Source organism: Lissotriton vulgaris, chromosome 7 (genome assembly GCF_964263255.1).
Source record: "Lissotriton vulgaris chromosome 7, aLisVul1.2, whole genome shotgun sequence".
Lineage (NCBI taxonomy): Eukaryota > Metazoa > Chordata > Amphibia > Caudata > Salamandridae > Lissotriton > Lissotriton vulgaris.
The window spans coordinates 730,673,288-730,690,713 of NC_141695.1; positions in this window are offsets into that span (position 1 = coordinate 730,673,288).

Below are 17,426 nucleotides of genomic sequence, written 5' to 3' on the forward strand. Positions count from 1 at the left end.
ATAATTAAATACTTCCTACCCTATTCCCCTATACACCCACAACACGCTACAGAACTAAAATCGCAAAATTCGAATCATTTTTTTTATAACTACTAAAAATGTAACACATATTTTAAAAATACAAATAATTCCTATATAAAAAACATACATCACATACATTTTAAACATATACTAAAATACATAACACTAATTAAAAAAATCTATATTTTTAACAACTATATTTTTGCAAACGATATTAAACATTTCAATATTTTTTAAATCAATATTACTTACCATAATTCGATATCCTTCACCACGATATTCTTACTGTCGATATTTGTGAATCACGATATATCTGACTCGATATTTGTGCAACTCAATATTTCAAACTTGATATTCTGTTTGCTCACCATACAGTACTAATCAGGAATTATAGTTTAAAAGTGTACTAAGGAATTCCTAATGTTAACATATGAGAGGAGCAGGACATGCATTACATGAAAGCGCATGGCCTACCTTTCACTTACACAGCACCTTGCCCTATTGGCTACCTGGGACCTACCTTAGAGGTGGCCTATGTGTAATAAAACCGGGGGTAAAGGCATGGCAAATGGTTTTAAATGCTAAGTCAAAATGGCAGTAAAACTGCACACACAGACTCTGGTTGTCAGACCTGAGGATTTTTACAGGGCTACTTGTGTAGGTGGCGCAATCAGTGCTGCAGGCCCACTAGTAGCATTTAATTTACAAGCCCTGGGTATATGGTATCTCACTTAACACAGGACTTACAAGTAAATTAAACATGTCAGATAGGTGTAAACCAATTATACCATGTGTAGAGGAGAGAGCACATGCACTTTAGTACTGGTAAGCAGTGGTAAAATGCTCAGATTCCTAAAGCCAACAAAAATCATTTAGCAGAAAGAGGAGAAGGAAGGCAAAACGTTTGTGGTGACGCTTCAGAGAGGGCCAATTTCCAACAGGTATTTTATATCCTTGCTCAGAAAGAACTATTTTTAACCCGGCCGTTATTTACAAACAAACACATTAGCTTCAATACTCTTTATAAGCATTATGAGGAAATAACAGCCCTGACCATTGTTCATGATGAAGCATGCCTCTAAATTCCTGTCCAGAAAGTATGTATGTGTATTTCATTAGGTCAATGCTCTATGGGAGAGTACAGCCAGGTGGATCCCTTTGTTAAACTCTTGCTAACAACGTACTGAGGGAAAGAAAATCACACATCCATTTTGGTAGTCACTGGCAAGTTCAACATAGTTAGGACAATTTACCCTGCACACACATAACAGCGAGTCATATTGTAGTGTAGTTCCTATATTCCCAATAGGCTCTGCGCATTGGAATAATATTTCCTATAGATTTGACGTAGGACTGAGGTCAACTAGGTCTCTATCAAATATACTAAACTTAATTGTGTGTGTGCCAGCTAACTCAGATGTCATTAGAAACTTTCTTGAATACACAAGAAGGGAATAGTTTCTGACAACCGCATAAATATGACAACTTTGTTTCCCAAGAATAAGAATATATCTCTCAGAGTCGCGGAAAACAATAGATAAGTATTTCACTCAGTCACACGTGCATGCTTCTATTCTATAAGCCTGTTTACCCCACGAAGCGGGTTGAGCTGCTCCGTCAGTATAAATTATACATTCATACTGCTCTAGAGGCAGAATCTCATTAGGCAGAGAACTTTCTTGTTCGCATTGTAGAAATGCTTGTGTTTTCAAATAAGGGTAAAAAATGTATTCAACGTCTGTTGCAGCAAGAGAATTAACCCATTGTATCCATCATGGATGTAAAGCTTTAGCATTCAGAATGCTCACTTTTGTCACTGCCTGTAAGGCAGGTACAGGTGTAATTACCATAATGCGCTTACCCTGTATGAATGCTTTCTCTTTTTCTACTGCAGTTTGAACCACTGCCAGAATTTTTTCTGTTAAAGTGAATTTTATTTCTGCTTGTGTGTACAAATGTGATTTGTAAGCTACTGTTACTTCTTCTCCTTCATTAAAGGTTAAGTATGTGAATCCGCATTGTCCTGGAATGATTTGGATCAATAAGTTGCGTACGTTTACTCGTGTTTGTAAATGTTTTGTTGCTAACATGCCTGTTTGCAATGAACGCAACATTTCTGTGTGTTTTTGAGTCCAATTAACTGTTTTGAAATCAGGTTTGATTAATTCGTAGAGAGGTTTAACTCTTTCTGCATAGTTTAGAATGTAAGTTCTTTCGAAATTCAGGAAACCTAGAATTGACCGTACGTTTTTCAGCGTTTTTGGAGGTTAGAGCAGCACACATTTCTCTAGAAAGTTTGATGCAAGGCTTTTGCCTTCACTTGAAAGCTCATATCCTAGGAAAAGGACGTTTAAATGGGCAATTCGTGATTTCTTAAAATTTAATTTGTACCCTTCAGAGGCGACGCCCAATATTATGGTGTTCGCCCTGTTCAAGTGCCTAACCAAGTCATTGTCTGTTAGATAGATGCCATCAACATATGATAATGCATCATAGGTTTGTAGTAACTCTGTTACTCTGGCTGAAAATAACCCTGGACTATTCTTGAATCCCTGGGGGAGATGACAGAATTGACGCTGTGTCCCCATAATTGAGAAAGTTGTCAAGTACCTACTTTATGGTGCTCTGTCGCAGCAACCTACGACAGAGCGTTCTCAGGAGCTGCCCCCAGAATATGGAACTCTCTCCCTCCTAACATCAGGAAGATCCAAAACGTGGCATCATTTAAGCGAGAAGTGAAGAGCTTTCTGTTGAAGAAATACACTACCTAGAATAGATCATTCACGATCTGATGATGACCCAACTGTCAGACTTGCTTTTACATTTTACCTAAGATAGAAATACACCCACCATTGACTATCAACGCTAACTGCACACGTGTCATATTATATTTATCATCTACCTCATATTTGTTGTCCATATAACTGTCGTATATATATGTCTTTCCTATATGCCTTCTATGTTAAGCGCTCTGATACCCACGGGTCTTGTTCGCGCTATACAAAACTTTATAATAAATAAATAAATAAATAAATAAATGTTTTGACAGAAGAAAAAGTTAGAAATATCTAATGTGGTTTAGTATTTTTTACGCACAATGGTATTTATTAGTGCTGCACTGTGTGCATTTTGTACTGCAAAAGTTTTGCAACAAGAGTTTAAATGTTTGTAGTCTAAAACTAGACGATATGTATTGTCTGATTGTAAACAGGAAACAAAGGATTGTTCATTGACGAGGTGCATGTTTCAATCACCCCTTGGTATTCAAGTTGATCTAAGATCTCCCTGACTTGTTTTTTAGCTTCTTGCTTAACTGAATACTGCCTTTGTGCAGTCGGTTGATTTTTTAACTGGATTTTATGGTGAGGAGAATCCTCATCCTATCCTATATGATTTTTACATAATACAGGATCCTGGGCTACTGCCCGTTTCCAGGCAAAGGTATATTTTAAATGAATTGGAATGTGGTTGGAGAAAACTGGCGTAATGATTTCTTCACCATGTCTGAAAGGTACGAGAGGAACGTATATCAGTATTGTGACATCTATCACTTTTTCTCAAATTATCCCTATTCCTGAGATTATACCTCCTTTTAGAGGTCTCCTTTTGAGGAGACCTACCTCGGGATTGAGAACGCTTCTCTTTAGAAGTTTGTTTAGTGTTCTCCCACTACTTTTTAGAAGGAGTAGGAGTGCTTTTAATAAAGACATTTTCAGGACTTTCTGACAGTTGAGGTTTAACTGGTTTTCCATCCAAGCTGTCTCTGCCTAATTCTTCATAGGATTTTTTAATTATTGGGGCCAGTTCATGTGGTTGCTCAGTTACATCAAATTCTCTTAGCTTTTGGCGGATCGCCATGGATACTGCTTCACCTTTAATATTATCTAATATTATTGTTGAGACCTGTTTGAAATCTTTCAGCAATTTCATACCTAGATTCAAAGCAGGCTCTGCCCCGTATTCATTTTGAATCTGTTTCAGGACGTCTGGTCTTACCACCATAGACTGAACACCATGTGTTTAAGTGTAGATTGCAGCAAAGACTGTACCCCAAGTGTCGCAGTCCTCCGGGTGTGGTGCGATTACCATTGGTAAACAGATTGTAAAAATTCTGTGTTTCTCATGAGGGGTAGTATCAGGAAATACTGCCTCTATTGAGTAGTTTTTTATGCTATCCAGAATGGGATTTGCTCCCGTTTTGCTGGTAATTTACCAACGACTGAATGTAAAGTCTGTGGTGTAATTTTATTTGTGTTCCCCTGGTGGGGGGAATGCTGTGGAATCATTACTGCTGGTTGGACTTCAAGAGTCCGTATGACATATTGAACCAATTGTCTATAGATTTTGATTAGCTCTTTGAGTTGAACTAATAGTTCCGCATCTGACATTTCTTCAATGGCAGGATGTGGTGTATAGTTGGCTAATACCGGCCATGTTGCTCCTGGTCTACCTAGTGGACCAAGTCTGGTAATGTGATTTATATGTTTTAGGGTGCCTTTAAACCAGAGCGCAGGCTCTTGGTATGTTAGTGGAATTTCAATGTCCTCGAAAGGAATGCATTCCTCTGGCGGTTCATCTTCTTTGTAGAAGTGAAACACTTTTGTTTTTGGATCTGCTTCAGGGAAGATTATCCAGGAATAGAATACCTCTGTCCGGTGATATTCATGTGGCTCTATCACAAAAACTACTCTACCACCTCTGGATGATAGGTCATTTCGTATAAGTTTTATAGTGATGGTTTTCCTTAAAGTTCTCTGGAATCCATATAGCATCCTCATCGATCTCTTGGAGACCTGTAAAGTTTAAAGCTTGTACGGCGTTGTCGCCTGTAGCTCCACTGGCCCCCGGATTATCTTCGTCTGCCATTTTGTTGACTGAAAGTTTGCAAAGCAAGTTTCTAGGAAACAAAGATAAGGTGCACAATATTGTGGAACATTGTATCCTTCAACTTTGAAAAACCAAAACCTAATACATTGGATTTTCATCCTACTCAGTTATGGCGGATATTATCCCTTTACCCACTCCAGACGTCTATTGGAGTATTACGGAAAAAGGGGTCTCTGAGAAAAGCACGACTGGGTTACTTTAGTATCTAGCGTTAAATTAGTGCCTTACCAAATGTTAGGCTATGCGCATTGGAATAATATATCCTATAGATTTGACGTAGGACTGAGGTCAACTAGGTCTTTATCGAATATACTAAACTTATTTGTCTGTGTGCCAACTAACTCAGAGGTCACTAGAAACTTTCTCGAATACACAAGAAGGGATTAGTTTCTCATAAAAATGACAACATTGTTTCCCAAGAATAAGAATATATCTCTCAGAGTCGCGAAAACAATAGAATGCAATAGAGTGCATGCTTCATTTATACTGAGTTGCAGAAAAATAGTGAGATGGGCGTTTAAAAAAAAAGGGTTTATTGAACAGTCTTCTTTCTCATGCAAGAGAGGTGAACTGCTATAATCATTATGCAGACTGCAAAGTATAATGCATACAGCGTAAACAGTAATATGAAATAATACTGTAAGAGCATTGTATGGTTTCTAAGCCATATAAAAATACATACATTAATAACATTGACAAAAATACTCAACTGGTGCTTCTAAAATATGCCTACCCCAATTTAACTAACCTAAGTCTAGTACGAGAGAAGAAGTTAGTATTGTGTAGCATAGGTTTAGTTTTTGCCAAGAATCTACCAAAGGTTTCTCTAGGCTCTAATCAGCTCCATACCTTGTTAGAATGAAGGAGATCTGGTATCTCTGTCTCGGGACTCGATTTTCCAACACCCCGCAAAGGGAACACTGGAGCTGGATTCTCGGCAGGAGAAGGGCAGCTTCCTGATCAGTGCGTCAGCTGGAGAGTCGGTTTCCTTCTGCACTTGCTGTAGCGAGCTGCGTTGGGCAAGTAGGTCTTTGAACTGCTCCGAACCACCGTATCTTGCTAGAAGTGAAGTGAAGGTATATTTATACCTTGAAGGTGTTTAGGAATGCCATAGTTTGATCTAAAGTCTGTCATATGAACGCCAGGAAAGAACCCCTAGGGAATAGTTGTTCTTTTTAAAGTAACTGAGTTCTTGGACACATCAATATTCAAGCAAGGGGAAGTCCCTGACTGCTTAAGCCGGTTTTCCAAGAAGTTGTTGTGACGTTTGGTACGGGTGGAAGTAGCAATGCCTGTATTTGGGTAGCATGGGCTATGCCTAAATATGGGTTTGATTTCTATGCCTATATAAGGGCAATGTGAATTGTACCTATGTAAGGGCGTGAATCGGGAAAATTAACTCGTAGCTCAAAATGCCACACAACAGTATTCCCACACTTACTACGCCATAGAATCTGCCCAACTTCTGCAGCTATAGACCATCCTATCTGCTCCCAAACTGATATCTTCCTTTCATAAGTGTAGATTTTTAAAGTTGCATTTTCTGTATCTGTTGTGATGACTGTGTGTCATCACATAACACTACATTGTGACTTAACAGTTCTACAGTTTTTCCAGAGTGCAAGACTAAGGCCCTGCCCCCACCCATGACACTAATCATGGTTGAGGGGCTTGTCACTTGTCAGAGTGGAGTATGCACAGCACCAAGCAGCTCCCCTGCACTCCTGCCTGATGCCAGCATGAGATTGAGTTATCCTACCTGTCTGTCAGTCTCCCTCCACCCACCTTCATTGCTTCTCTGTGGCCCATTCTATAAGGCTTGTCCCTCGTGAACTCCTGATCTGTGGTCTTGGCAGGCACATTATCCTGCTCGATGTCCATCTGTGCTAAGGAACTTTGGATAGTCTTATGGTGGGGGGAGTGAGCAGGACTAAACAGTCACAGCAACCCACCCAGCCAACCTCCTGACTAGGTGGGCTCTCTGAGTAACCCAAGCTTGGCTCAACACACCTGTTATCAAACTGTCCTCCCCTCAGCTTCCCAAAGCACCAATAAGGCACCCACAACCATCTGGTGCTGCTTACTCGCCAATATAGTTTACTAAAAAAGCACCTAAGAATTGGGTCCTAAAATAACTCACTTACCTTCACAGGTCATAGGCAGCACCTGGAGCTCCTACCAAGAAAAAGGGCTTCTTGACCATGACCTATCACTAACACTGGTGTATAACCCCACCACCAAGTGTCCTCAACAAATTCCTTAGCTGTTTCCCATAGTGTATAAAGAGCCCAGGAGGAGATCTGCACGGTGGCCTCTCCCCCTCCATTCCCCATTGTATGAAGCTTTTGTTGATGCTCTTGATATTGACCTCTATAGTGTGGGCGTTAGCCAGTGGCCAGCGCCAGGGAAGATTTGAATGGAACCTCCTGTGCAAGCACTGAAGGCTCCTGTTGGTTTTCTAAAGGTAGGGCCCAAGCAGAAGCATTTCCTCTTCTGCAAGTAGTGATCCTCAATCAGGGATCCACTCGAACCGATACCAGGGATAATTTGGGGTGGTAGAGTGCCCCCACCCACCGGCAATGGGCCCTGGCTCCCCCAGCACTAACAGTCTTTCCATGCCCGTGGGGGGACAGGTGGGATTACATTCCTCCAATCCGCCCTTCCCCGGATGTGGAAGAAAAGCCACTAGACATCAGTGATTCAATGAAGGAATTATTTGGTAGATGTGGGGGTGGCCCGTCCTGGCAGAGGGCAATGCCACCATCCCAAATAGGGTAATATCATCTTTCTGTGACCCCTGGAGGCAGGTTGGGGAGTTGCTGTCCAAGGGGGTAGAATGCCCACTAGAAACCAGGGGGTGTAAGCACCCCTGCCTAAGGCTATGCCCACACCCCAAAGGGGGCAATAAAGTATTTTTGCTACCCCAGGAGGCATGTTGAGGAGCTTGCCCCCTGGAAAAGGGTAGTGTAGAACCCAGTACACTCTAGAGAGTATTTGTTCTGGGCTTGGAGTGGCCCACGGTGGCAGAGGGCCATGCCCCGATTTCAAAAGTGCAATACTGTCTTTTGGCCCTCCTGGATGGCAGATCAAGAGTGTGCTGTCAAGTTGCTTGCCCCCACCCCTCGGGTGGTAGAAAGTCCACTAGGCACCAGGTAGTTTCATTCTGAACAGAGAAAGGGATGGGGTTTCCCACCCTGCCATAGAGCCATGCCACTATACCAAAAGGGAGCAATACATTATTTGTGTCCACCTGGGGTAGATGGAAGTATGTCCCTGATTGGGGTATTTGCCCTGTGGAAAAAAGTTCACTAGGCACCAGGGAATCTTAGGCCACAATTATTTTAAGGGTTAGGAGCAGTCCACTTGGCATCAGCCACTTAGGGGGTTACCTGTAATCTGCTTTTCAGAGGGAGAAAGCCCACTACATAAGGGATTTTACACTGTCCCAAAACAGATAATGGGAATGGCCCATGTGGCATCCAGCTATGCCCTCACAACTGGAGGGGTAATGAAGCCTTTCTGCTCCACAAAAGGTTAATTGGGGGGATTTGCTCCCAATCGGCCCCTTTGGGGGAAGGGGAGAGAGTACACTAATTACTAGGGATTTTAAAGTGGGGCACAAAAAGAGGTAGTAGCTTCCCACTGTGGCATTGGACCAAACCCCCACCTCAAAAGAAGTGACACAGTCTATCTGCCCCCCTGGGGAAATGGGGTTGTTGGACCTGGTCCTCTCTGCAGGCTCACTCTGCAAACCATTTGCCTACACTTATACTGTTTTGACATTGCAGTCTGCGCATGCAGTTTTATATTTCCAATTCGACGTGGCAAAGTCAACCTTTTTCCAAGCCTAAAACTCCATTTTTAATACATATAAGTCAGCCTGAAGTTGGGCCCTAAATAGTCATAGGGCAGGGTGCATTTCATTTAAAGAGCTGAACATGCACTTTTAATTTTATATGTTCTGTTAGGGAAATACTTGCAAATTGTTTTTTCACTACTGTGAGGCCTACCTCTCCATTTGGATAACATTGGGTTTCCTTATTATATTTAATAAGTGAGAACATTTGTTTGGGAGCAGAAAGGAATACCTTGTTTGGTGTCTGAGGAATTGTAATTTAAAAACCTATTCAAACACGCATTTGCAATGCAATAGGTCTCACATTTGTAAAGTTAGAGCTTTTGGTGTTATAAATGACACTGTTTTTTATGTATGTTGCTTTATTTGCAGTGTTTTAAAAAAAAGAAAGTCCTTCATTTGTTCTTTTTACTTTTGTCATCCTAAGTGGGAAGGATATGCCCACACGTGGGTCCCTTGCTCGCTGTGCCACTGGATTCAAGCTAGCCTGGCTGATGAGGGGTACATCCCCAAAACCAGTCCTAGGATGCTTGCTTTCAGACCAGGGAGGACCTGGCAGTTTGGGCTGGACTGTTCCCATGAGGAGTAGGGTCTCACACACACACATACACCTACACCGTAAACAAGGTCCACTGGAATGATAGATTTTGCAGTGGTGGCGTTTACTGCATTATTATGCATTTGCCACAAAATCCATCATCTGCTGCATGATCTGACGATTTCACCACAAAAATCTTTCAAACTCAAATGGATCAAAAGTTACTAAAAAACTGGTGACTATGATGAGGAATACCCTTTCGAAAGGTTGACTAGTCCCTGCTGTATTTGGTGTATTTGGGTGTTAAACTGGTACTAATGAGGTGAAACCTTTACCCACACACCGTTAACTAGTGTAAAAATGACAATAAGAAAACAATACGATCATAAAATGTCCCCAATTAAATTTTTTGTCTTTTCTTTCTTCAGTCTGTTATATGAATGGATAGGCCATACCATGGATGGGTGGGTGGTTATGTGTAAATTGCTGAATGGACAGAATCAGACACGTAGATTGGTTGGCAGGGGTGCAAAAGGCAAACAGTTATGCTGTGGTTAAGTTATCACACATGATCCGTGTGGCACTTACAATGTAAACACGATCCCGAAAACACATTTTAAGTTTTAACTTTGCTTTGTGTGGGCGCATCCTGTGCTCCTCAGCAGTGCTCTGTGCAGGCCTGGAGAAAATCCAAGGTTAGGTACCAGCTCCAATTAAGCGGCAGCCCGTGAGGTCTGAGAATAATTCGCAGAAGGACTGCGACCAGGGGGAATTGAGTCCTACCCATACGGAAAGGGAGCCTCGGCTTTAATCAATTGTGCAATGAGGTGCCACCCTAATGGGCTGCCAGCACCATGGTGGCTGCTGCTGGCAGCCTGGACAGCATCAATGCCTCACACTCGTGTCCTTCACTAATACGCGAACATGTGTGTCACTGGTGGCCACCGGTATGTACGCGAACAGGGGTCATGGTCAATTAGAAAGGAAAGGAATGGGAGGGAAGTTAAGAGAACTAATACATGCATATCTCAACCATGTATTAAGATTAATCGAAGTTGTTGAATTCGAGTGGCGCTCCATGGGACTTTTGTTTTACAAGAACACAATAATGAAGAAATATTTTTAGGTAAATGGATGAATAAATGGACAAATTGAGTGGATGGGTTGATTGTTGGATAAAACTACAAAGTTATATCATCACGTCCAACACCGGCATTTACAACTACTTGGAATATTTTATCTTCGGTCTAATACAGAACTATAAGATATTTTGTCTGAAATCGGTGAGGTGTGACTTCTCAGACATTTAGAACCAGGCCGTGTTTTGTCCTCACACTATCTGCACTTCTCCAATGCTGCAGCAGGTCGGAGGCTGCACTTTCTCCATGGGTATTTGAGGAGCCTGGCACAAGTGCAAGGTTAAATCTCACACAAGCAACCCTATCACCGCCGTGTTCACGTGCAGGGTTATTGGATCACTGCGATGGTGCGTGTAGAAAGCAGGATCCATGTCAACCCTTATCCATTCAGTGGTCTACGGGGCTCATGTCTACTCCTCAGGGGGAGTTTCGGCGCACAGCCTTTGGCACTCTCAAGGGGAGAGAGACCAGGCATTGTATCCACCGGCCACGTGACGTAAACTCAGCGGCAGTGCAGTTTACACCCCTCCGCTCCTCTGCATACATAAAATATCATACTGGTTACATGGTAGAGGGGACATAAGGTCACTGGTGGAAGAATGGTTGCATTCAAATGTAGCAATGGTAAAGTGTCAGGCTGGAGGAATAATGCACTATTGCTTTTGGGTGCCACGTTGCCACGTTGGTTGTAGAACATTGCCCTGCAAAGGTGTGTGAGTAAGTAATGGGACACAATGTTAAAAGATGCAATAGCCTTCTTGCCCCATCCCACACCTGGTCCTGGTAATGCCTACTATTTTCAATGATGACTTTTTGTCTGAGTGTTGTACACACGTTACACCCTGTCATCGACCTGTAAAATGAAACTGCGGCGCAGGTAGCCCTGTCTACAGTAGTACTACAGGAGCATACATCCAGTTCCAATTTCTCTAAAAAAGTTGCGTGGTCTGCGTTGAGGGAGGGAATGTACCTGTAGTGACATGACATGCTTTGTCCTCCCTTCTCCTTCTGGAGTACTTTGTTGATTTCCCGTGGTCAGCAAATGCTGCGTTGTTTAAAAAAAAAAAAGTCCAGCACGACACTAAGACAACTGTCGACTGCTCGTGCAGCTACTGTGCTTATGGGGCGTGCAGCCCAGGGACTCTATGCTCTTCCACTACTTTTCTGTGTGCCACACTGTTTGGTTTAGCCTCACCATGGCTAAAACCAGCTGTTGTAAAGTGCTGGTATACTAGCGGAACTTGCGCTCTTCACTAGGAGAGAAGTAACCTTCCACTGTTTAATGTCCTTGACGTGAAGCACTGCGCTGAACTGTGCAGTAATAAGCAGCGTGGGGGGCGTGGCAATGGAATGGAAAGCATGCATATGCACTGAGCTATTGTGTACAGCACCCGTATCTACTGGAGATTCAGTATCAAGTATTATTATACCGCAGCACGCACCCCGTGAGTACATACAATTATGTACCTGGTTTTCAAACACAGCACCAGCATTTACCTGGGATCCATTACGGATTTGCGATTTAATGTGTGATGATGCAAGAACACTGAGGCTTGTAAAGCGTGCATGCGGTCTTCGGCACACAATATAGGTTTTTGTGTTGCTCCTTGTTTCCCGTGCCTGCCACCCCCACCCCACCATAACACAAAGCACAGAGATGTTATTTACATAAAACAGTTTTATTTAAATTCTTAACAGTGGGCCACTGTCATTTTGCAACCAAAAGCAATAAATATGTTAGCATTCTTTTTACAAAAATAAACACGATAAAATCTCAGCAGGGGATATGAAAGTGTTTTGTTATATATGTTCAGATACGATGACAAGTGCAGTTGAGAGACTTAAACATGTAAAACACAGGGACATTCTTTTGCAGCTTTTTTGTAAAACTTTGAAGGAAGCCGGAAACAAATGTGTGCGCTGAAACCTAAACTTTCTCAAGGCAAAGCTCTCGAGCTCATCATGACATTGTATATTTACAAATCCAAAAATAAACAAGAAGCACACAACACGTCAGTGGTTCTTTCATTTACTTGCTTCCCTGTGAAATGGATTCAACAAAGAAGAAGCCCGCGAGTGGTGCGCGCGCTCACGCCACAGCGAGCATGTGGTTTCAATTATTGCGCCCGTTTCTGGGCACGATAATTGAAACCACATGACGGCCAGTGCGCGTAATAGACACCAACAGGCCGTTGGTGGAGCAATGCACCCGCCTTTGACCAATTGCGTGCAGTCTTTCATAAAAAGACACACGCAAAGGCCAATGGGTGGCCCAAAAGGAAAAGCACATGCACGAGCGTGTGAGATTCCTACGGCCGTTTTCAAACCCCCTTCAAGAGGTCTCTCGCTGTGCAAGCACTGCTGCGCACTGCACCGCTAGGTGCGAGACCTAAAAATGGAAGGGCAGCTGGGTTATGAGTGACTGCACTACCTAGGTCAGTCACGTTAGGTATGAATTTTGCCTGCCTCAAGTGATTAGCTGCCACTTGACCACAAATACAAACATGCACAGAGGGAGGATGAGAGGCAATATTGTTAGCAAACAGTACGAAGCAAAATAAACAGGTAAAAAGCAATCCGTATTTGTTAGTTTGAAGTCTTTGTCTTTCATTTCAAATGCGCTTGGTTTTCATCCTTAAAGACAGCCAACGCGTTTCGCCCAAACAAAGGGCTTCTTCAGGGCAAGGAGTAATGTTGAATATATTGTGCCAGGATAGGGCACCAACACGCCATGGTCAGCGAAGTGCGTCCGTGGTGAGACAAAATTAGGAAGTGAAAAGGCCTCAGGCTCAGGGGACCACCTATTATAACTTGGTTAACGCTTTGAGTAAAGGAAAGGATATCTTCAAGAGTAATTTGTCAAAGTATTTGGTGTCAAGTAGTACAAATAGTGCGAGCCGTGTCCCGCTGGCGTCCAAGTCTCTGTGGGATAACCTGTTGTTGCAGAGTGGAACCCTGAAAAGATTGTGACAGTGGGTTGTGGAAAGCAAAACTCAAAGGAGGAAAACACCACCTCTGAAAGTTGCTATTGATCGTGTATTGCGTTTTTGCAATTGCATGCCCGTTTCTCCTGCCAACATTTTTGCTAGGACATTCCAACTAATATTTCTGTTGCTGTGATTTGGGTGAAGTAAAACTACCTTGTGTATTTCTTTTCCAAATTCAACGTCTGCTGGATATAATTATTAGGTTCACAAATGTCATGTTTGCTTTCCAGCATGAAAACCTTATTTTACCTCACTCAACTTTTGTCATATGTAGATATCTAAAAAATGCACCCTCCCACTGTATGGTTATTAATCTCTATTTTATTCTTGATCTCAATATGCTGCTTCTTTGTGTAATGTGGTGATGATTCCTAATCCCACTCCAGGCCCTGCTACAATCACATCACATGGATTTTATTTTTATCCTCCAATGTAAGCACTATTAACTGAAGCGCTGACTGCCAGATGGCTGGAATTAACTTTAAATGTAATTTGTGTTTAGCATGGGCATCGATTCACCGAAATGCTAAAGGTAGTAGAAGTGAAATCACACACTCTTTGATCCAAATGTCGGCACTGGAAGTGACATCACATGACCTTAACCCTATATTGTCCCAGGAAGAAATGTGATATGATTTCAATCCTGATGACATCACAAAAATTGACCACTGAAGTTCCATAATAACTGCATGATCAACATAACACAACACAGATAAATGTATATTTTAGACACCACCTATATTAGGGTGCCGACATGGTATACCAAGGGAATATTACTTGTTTAACTTTGTATTAAATGAAAACTGTTAATCTGAAGAGGAAATAATGCCACCAAACACAGAACAGCACTGGGAACCTACGTTATTTATACCACAAACTGCCATGATTATTTAGTTGTCCTAGCATTTACTGCAAAGAGGAATGTGTTGTTATATCATAGGAAAAGGAAAAAAGGTATTTAAAAAACTATTGCAGTTATGTCCATGTATATTAATTGATACAGGCCATATATTGTATATTAACCTTATTAATGTCTCAAATTATTCATTCTTGGTAACAGATTTTTTGATTTAGGATCTTTTGCGAGGCTCTGCCACTTTTGTGCGCCAGAGGTGAAGGTTTTAGACAAGATTTTTCATGTATACAAAAAAACGAAACATGGAACCACCTGGTTTAAAAATGCACTTGTTTTTGATTCTTTTTTTACTTAATCAGAAGAATGTGCATTATATTGCTGCATTTATTTATTTTACAAAACCTAAAGCATAATGTCCCAGTGAAAGCCGCAGAAAGCAAACAGTACTCATCAATACCCTGTTTCCTTTCTGTTCTAACTTATTGGGACTGGCGAGGCGCAATACGAGGGAGCGACTAAAAAGAGCGATCCCAGCCTCTTGTAGTGAGCATTCAGGTGATCCTAACCTGATAAACGTTTGAAAAAATGGGGTTAAATAGTACACTTTATCGAATGTTCAGGTCCTTTCATGGTGTGCCAAACCAATAAAAACCTAACACTTCCCATGATTGGACACAATTGTGTTTTTAAAATGTTGTGCTATGGATTCCCCCATATGCTGCAGGGTGAACATTTTGTCATGGGTGCCCCTTTGACAAAAATATATTCAATCTGAAAGAGCCAGACTTTTGTAATTTGTACCATCCATATACCATGGGTGTCCATTATATCACAAATTACCTCAAGGTCAAAGTTTTGGCATGATTGCTCCATTACTATAGGCCACCATTGTCATCGGTTATGCTAGGACTTACCGACAATGTGCCAAACGCAGCATTTTGCCATGGGTGTTTACTATGCCAAGACTTTTATTTCCTCCAGTATGTCAGAATCTGATGTTTCCCATGGGTTCACCTATGCTTAGAATTGACTCCAATGTGCCAGTGCCCAGTTTTTCCCATGTGTGTATCTATTCGCTAAGAATTTGCTTCTTTATGCCCGGGCTAATGGTAGATTTATAGCTTAACACCATGGGGCCTATTAGGATGATGGTCGGAAAATCACCCCAACCGCCATGGAAGCGGTAAAAAAAGCTGCCGGTACTGGGGAAAAAACGGCAGCCAAATCAGGATCAACTGCCAAGAAACACTGACCGCAGTGGAACGGGGCCAAGAAAAACTGCCTGTAGCGGGCAGAGATGGCCAAAACCCATACGCGGTGGTCGAATTCGCTACGTAAAAACACCAACCTGCCCCAAGTATAGCGGAGACACCGCATGGGAAATAAGGATATCCCCTATGGTCCCGCGGTACGTTCGGCTGTTTCCTACCGTTACGGTCGCAAACAGTGGTGAATGGGAGAGTCGGCGGAAGAGCTGAAGCATTGCCACCGATACGGACGCTCCGTGACAAATATGGAGGTCAACAGAAAAAACCCACAATAAGGCCACAAAGTAACACTAGCCATGCCCCCCCCAAAACACAAAACACACCCCAATGACACAGCCACATGGCAAAAAGAAAAATCCCAGGACAACCCACACAACACACCTGACAGCACTCCCCCATTTGGACACACCCACAGAGCTGAGTATAAAACCAGCCACTTCCCTGAACAGAATCCTTTGCAATACTCCAGAAGTGAAGAGCCATACACCACAGCTGAAAGTAGAGGCAAAGAAAACACTAGCTGTACCACACAGCACCACTACCACTTCCACACCTGCACTACTAACCCCCTGCACATCACACACCATCCACATCAGTAACACACCCACCACTCACACTCCTGCACCCACAACCACTTTGCACACCACACACTATGGCAACACATAAAATGCCCAAATTCACAAATAGTGAGTTGAAGGGTATGGTAGATGAGATAGTCAGAGTGGAACCACAACTGTTTATTAGCCTGGTCCAACAGACACCATTAGCCACAAGAGCAGAGATGTGGGCAAGGATAGTCGAGAAGGTCAATGCAGTAGAGATCACCCAACGATCAAGAAAGGAAATCATGAAGCGGTGGCTTGACTTGAAGAGGCTTGTCAAAGAGAAGAGGAGCTAGAACCATGAGCTGGCAGACAGGACTGGCGGTGGCCCTCCCATTCCATCAAAACCATTTACTGCATGGGAGGAGAAGGTGCTTGCCATACTGCATCCAGAGAGTCTTACAGGAGTACTCGGGGGAGTGGAGGCTGGTAAGTACAAACAAATGACTACCACCACACTGCTATGTACTGTCTTGCACAACTACAAAGCTACACCTCCTAGGACAATATTCATTCATCTGCATCACACCCTCCCAAAACATGTCTTACAGATGCCACATTCACTAACTCCCATTCACCCCAAACGTAGCTAGCTACCTTACCATGGGAGCATGTGTACAGGCAGCCAGCAGTACAACTCCCACCAGGCCCCCTTGTCCCACAGCTTAGCAAGATCGAGCCCTCCCCACCCCACCCAGAAGCATGTGTCAGCCAATACATTGCCATTATAAAACGAACAGGTAGATAGCCATCTTCACAGTCAGGATGTTTGTGGCTGGGAGGCCTGCTCTACTACTCCCACCATGCACCCTGTCCCACACCTCAGCAGGATGGAGCACTCCCCCACCCAGAAGCAGTTGGAAGCTGTTGGAGTACACCAAACAAACTTACAGGTAGGTAGCCAGCTTCACAGTGAGGGTGTTTGGGGGTGGGAGGCCTGCACTACGACTCCCACCATGCCTCATGTCCCACACCTCAGCAGGATGGAGCACTCTCCCACCCAGAAGCAGTTGTATGCCATTGCAATACACCAAACAAACGTACGGGTAGGTAGCCAGCTTCACAGTGAGGGTGTTTGGAGATGGGAGGCCTGCACTACTACTCCCACCATGCCCCCTGCCCCACACCTCAGCAGGATGGAGCACTCCCCCAGCCGGGAGCAGTTGGAAGCCATTGCAGTACACCAAACAAACTTACAGGTAGAGAGCCAGCTTCACAGTGAGGGTGTTTGTGGGTGGGAGGCCTACTCCACTACTCCCACCATGCACCTTT